Consider the following 5512-nt stretch of genomic DNA (forward strand, 5'->3'; position numbering starts at 1 on the left):
GAATATTTTTTGAAAGCAAGAACAAAGTGAAACACTATTTTTTTAAATGCACTCTCGGTGTCCGTATTAAAAAGGATTTTTGGTCTCCACTTGATCACAAACCATCCCGAAGATGGCAACCAAAGACAATGAGCTCGGCGAGAAAAATGTAAAACTAATTTGTAATTCCATAGAAATGACCCTTGCAGAATCCATACAAAACGCAATCGAGCCAACCATTTTATAATGATATATTTAGAAGAAACTAAATGACGTTGCATGTTGTTTCAGAATCACGTTTATATTCTCTCCCATAGAAGAATTACTTCAGTTCTTTCAAGACAGAACCATACAACAAAATGTTTTAGATGTCAGAATACTCTGAATCAGTTTATACACTCTGAAATATAAATTCAGGCCATATACATCCCGCTTCTGCAGCTAAGCTAGCAAGTATTACACTTCTAGAACCAAACTTGAAAGTGGAATAGCACATAACTAGTAAAGAAGTAACCTCCATTTGAAGGAAATTGCATGCATTTGTGAATCCAAGCATAGTTATCTTGAAGAAATAATTCTGCAAATACAATATGGATCAAAAATTCAGAGATCTCATGAGAGGTGGACTGATGCCCAATATATCGGGAAACAATATGCATGTTTCACCATGTAGCTAGAACTGAAGCAAATTATCTAGAAGGAATAGAAAGAGAAATTAGTTCATGATCAAGGGACCAAATTGGTAAACAATACTATTATATTGAAAATAAACATCAACATTCGTAAATTTCACAATGACACAACTATAGTCTTGTGCCATATTCGGTTACACACCATGAAATGGAAGAGAACCGCACATAGTGGTGAACAGTTGGCTTTGCCTGACCGAGCAGCCAGAAACAAAATTTGCAAATTCCAATTTTTTGAAGTAAACATTGGAGCTTCAAAAACATAGTACAATGAAATGGATAGAAGAAGATTGCCAGCTAACTTTAAGGATCTTGTCAACTGCAGCATAAAACCACAGTTGCAATAAGCTAAATTACATAAAATAAAGATAATAGTAACCAAAGTAACATGTTCCTTTCTAATCCCTATTTATAAGTTTAGTCACATCTTGCTACTGGCAAGGAGGGTGGGATTTCCAGAACTCAGCTGCACTACTGCTTATAAGACAATTAAGCAGAGACCATATGTGGCTTCGGTCCAGGATTTGGTTTAGCGCCAAAACAACGCTTGGATCCATGAAACAAACAATTCATCTCAGCAAAAGCAACTACAAATATTTTTATTTGGTCATGTAAAGAGAATGGGCAGATAACACCAATCAGTTCAGGATTGATCCAAGGCCACACAGAACTGTCCCGAGATTCACTACTGCCAGAATGGAGCGGATGCATTTAGTTAAGCATGAATATTTGCCGTGTGATTCCACAGTATGCAGTGTATGTACTTTAGTTAAGTATGGATATATATCTGAACTTGCAGAATATACATTGGTCAGTGCTATTATTTTTTATTCAAATTTTGTGTTCCACCATGATATAGAAATTGCATATAAAATACAGTTCAAAACAGGTGATGTAAATGAAATTACATATATTTATCACCGTTGTATGTTCAGTAAGTGTTCATAAATATATTTTATTTACCATATATTTTTACACAAACACAACACGGCAACATCCGGTTGGTGCTGCCCGGTGGCGAGGAGGCAGCATTTTCGTTAGTACCAATAACTGGAGATGCACACTACAGCGTGGATTGAGCTACAATGGGTGTGGGATCCAGGAGAGAGGATGAATGGGAGCAGTAAGGAGGGAGCGTGTGGGAGTGGGGGACCCGTGAGGGGCGATGGAATAGAGGAAGAAAATCCTTTTAATATAACCATTGTTGCTCCTTATATAGGTGCAGCTACGACCCATGCACACCTAATGCTAGGTTACAGCAAAATCATGGTATAAGCACAGGGGTTCTTATAGAGCAGACATGTCCAGTTCCTAAAGGTTGCTTCTATTTTATCCGTAAGATGTTTAGTGCCATTGGAATTTAGAGCATATCGGTTCTGTGACATAAAGAAAAGCATGATCTTTGGTATACTATAGAACAAACATAATCACTATTCAGAGCTTGAAAACATCATCTTGAAGAATGATTTTTTTCTTCAAGAATTCACCACAAGAATCCTGTAGAAAACACTCCGATCCAACATGAGGTCGGTGGAACTACATACATGACATGACAAAGAACAGATCACTCACCTAGGATTGCTTTTAAGTAGCCTTGCTCATGAGCAGGATAAGCGGCCTTCAGCGGGATGTAGTCCAATTCGTCACCAAAGAATCTAAAATCGACACAACACAGGTTGTTATTGTGGTGGACGGCAACAACACCCTCCCTAACGTAGATATCACCACAAGGTGCATTGGTCTGTCCGCTGCCGCCACCCATCGTGGCAACATCAGGATGATGGTGACTCGGGCCTGGTTGCCCCTGGAATGGAAGAGCGTGATGGCGTGCGCCTAGAAAAATATCAAACTACATCTTAAGCAATGTCTACATTCCACCAAAATGGAAAAAGGATGCAAACAGAAATTTAGCATAATTGCAAGGAAATATGTGCTAACGAATTTTATGCAGACTAAGTGCACAATTAGGAAATAAAAAATACAAGCAGTCAAATACATGACCAAATAGCCGTCAAGTTCATTGACAAGAAAACTTGTAGAAATGAAGATAACTTTTAGACAGTCTAAGCAGCGTGGACCCCATATATAATACATGAAAGAAGAGCAAGCCCATGTAAGTTCCTGACCCCTGAACCACAGAGGCAAGCTATTGTTGTAGCAAGACAAAATGGAGCTGCAAAGCAGGTTAAATTACAACTCCACATCCAAACTTAGCATGGCACTACATCTTTCTTGTTCAGAAGTAATTGAAAGATATCCAAACATTGGCTAACATACTTTCAGAAAAGCGCAGTCCCGATCATACTCACAAATAGAAGTTTTAGTTTCCAACTGGCAGTGATTTCCCCCTACCACAAGCCTCTGCCTACAGCTTTAAACTGAACCAACACGTTATCATGTCATTTATTTACAAAGTAATGCTTAGAAGACTAATTTCTCGAGGGCAAGAGTCCAATATACTTTCAGAATGTGCAGTTTAGATTATCTTTTCTAGTACCAATTCTGAACATAGCACGACAGTTTAGCTCTTGTTATTTAAGCTCACAGTATTTAAACCGAGAATTGCTTGCATGTCATGAATTTTTTTTGTAGTCGTAATCCCAGTAGTATTTACTTGCGCATTTAGGAATATCATAGTTAAAGCTAAAGAGGAATTGTCCTAGCATAATTTACATTTCAGAAGCTTATAGTAGTAATGTAAATACAGATGGTTGAGAAGGAAGGAAGGAGCAGATGCTGCTGCTCCAGACCGAATCAAATCAAGGTGGTGCATTGTAGACCCTGCAATCTATCCATCCATTCAATCCATATACAATCAAGTATTTGCATAGAAGGTGCAAACAGTCCATTGTAGACACTACAGCAGAGAATAGATAGAGCTTCACCTGCAGAGCAGAGAATCGAATGGAATCCAACAGTGAGGTGAAGAAAAGAAGAAAGACCTGCAGATGGTGGAGGCCTCAAGGATGACGACCTGAAGATGGTGAGGGAACCCCATCACCATCAGGAAGAAGAATGCTTGAGCTACTGGTCCATGGCGATGTTGGGTGTGTGCCTGCGTTAGGGAGAGAATATCATCAGGGAAGGGAAGGAAAGAAGAGCAGAACCCTGGCATCGGCACTCCCCTCTCCTCACGGGATTCAAGTGGTCGCCGAGGGAGAAGGGAAGGGGCAGAGGGGTTTCTAAGTCATACCGCCGTCGTCGAGGTAGCCACCACCGTCATTATCGCCGTCGGTCACCATGGCCTGGTGGCTAGGTTATCCAGCGCGAGGAATGAGGGTGGGAGGGTGGATCTGACCGCTGCCTGAGCTGCCGCGGCCACAGAGAGAAGAGGAGGGGTTGCCGCGGCCATGGAGGCCCGCCTCCAACTAAAAGGACTTCGCGCTGCCATGCCGGATCCCTCCGTCTCCCGCGCCTGTCTGCCATCACCCGGCTCCGGCGAGCATGCCGGGGTCGCCGCACCGCCCTCTTTTCTCCCATCTTCTCTTCCTCACCACCCTGTCTCTTTTCTGCCATGGATCCGCCCGGGAAGCCGCGGTCTGGCCTTCCTCGTCGTCACCGGCGACCCTTGCCTCGCCGCCCGCCATCGGATCCGCCTCCCCAGCCCCTGCCGTGCACAGATCCGCCCCTGCAAGCTCCAGCCGCCTCACCCCCAGCCGCTCGAGCCACCGCATTGACGTAAAAAAGACCGCGGGTTGAATATATCAAACTACATGGTCCTTTTTGTAAAGTGAAAGGTTTTCCCAAATTAGCCACTTAAAACGGGACTGCGGGTTGAATAAGCAAAACTACAGGGACTTTTTTGTAAAACTGATGGCGACGTACGACCAGAAGCAACAGCTGGTTTATTAGTAGGTAAAGAAATAGCAGAGGCCCTGTCGGGTCAGCTTTGTTCTCATTCGAAAACGTCGAGCAAATTGCAGTCTGACAACAAACTATGTCATCAAATTCAAGTTTCACAGCCAAATATGAGTACAACTAAACAACAATGTCATCATGTTTTAGTTGTTATACAATCACCAAACACAAATCAGCATACATAACAAGTGATGTTCTCACAGCAAAATACTAAACAACATGTTCATAAGGTTTCAGTTGTCATTGCAAACACAATTTCACATAGTAGATAAAAACGTCTTATGACAGGCAAATACAACAAAAGCAATGTAATCATCATCCGAAGTAGCAGCGTCAACATCTTCGCCATGTGTATCAGTCTGAATCATAATTCTCCACGGTGTCATCTTCTTCTTCATCGTCAACGTCCTCGAACGTTGGCTTCTTCTTGATCAACTCTTGTATGTCGACAGCACGACATGCAATCTTTTCGCCGGCGTCATTGACGTGATGGTTCTCAAAGATATTAGGAACATCTGTGTTATCTTGTACATCAGGAGCAGTGTAAGCATCGTCTTGTTGTGCAACTTCATTCAATGAATTCCTCTGCTCAAACCTTTGCAATACTCTCCAGTCATCGCTACGTGCAAATGTGTCTTCCAAGAAAAATATTTGTGTTGCTTGATTTGCCAAAATAAAAGGCTCGTTGGTCTGGTACGCCGCCTTGACATTGATGAATTTGAAATAATCATCAGCTCTGGGTTTTGCGATTCTGAAAAACAGGTTATACCAACGACAGCACAACAGAACCACACACCGATGATTCCCGAAACTGGAGATATACTGCAACAGAACAATGTCTGTTATGTTAGCATACATTTCAGTTGTCTCTTTGTCATACGTATCCGTGCTCATGATGGCACTGTTTTGTGTCTTCCTGCCTTCGTCTCGTGCAAGGGTCTTGTAGCGCACATCTCCAACAACGCAAGATCCATAATGTCTTACCC

General features: G+C 42.2%; 1 long non-coding RNA gene across 3 annotated transcripts; it reads right to left on the minus strand.

The window, feature by feature from the left end:
* Positions 1–323: 323 nt before the first annotated feature.
* LOC125552714 lies at positions 324–4372 on the minus strand. 3 transcript variants are annotated; one of them, XR_007303757.1, is made up of 4 exons: positions 3862–4372; positions 3611–3723; positions 2241–2501; positions 324–672 (listed from the first exon to the last, which is right to left on the minus strand). It is a non-coding gene; the product is annotated as an uncharacterized LOC125552714 (long non-coding RNA). The 3 variants fall into 3 exon arrangements; XR_007303756.1 differs by having other exon boundaries at positions 324–556; positions 3862–4370; XR_007303755.1 differs by having other exon boundaries at positions 324–2501; positions 3862–4371.
* Between the last annotated feature and the right edge of the window lie 1140 nt (positions 4373–5512).

This window comes from Triticum urartu, chromosome 1 (genome assembly GCF_003073215.2).
Source record: "Triticum urartu cultivar G1812 chromosome 1, Tu2.1, whole genome shotgun sequence".
NCBI lineage: Eukaryota > Viridiplantae > Streptophyta > Magnoliopsida > Poales > Poaceae > Triticum > Triticum urartu.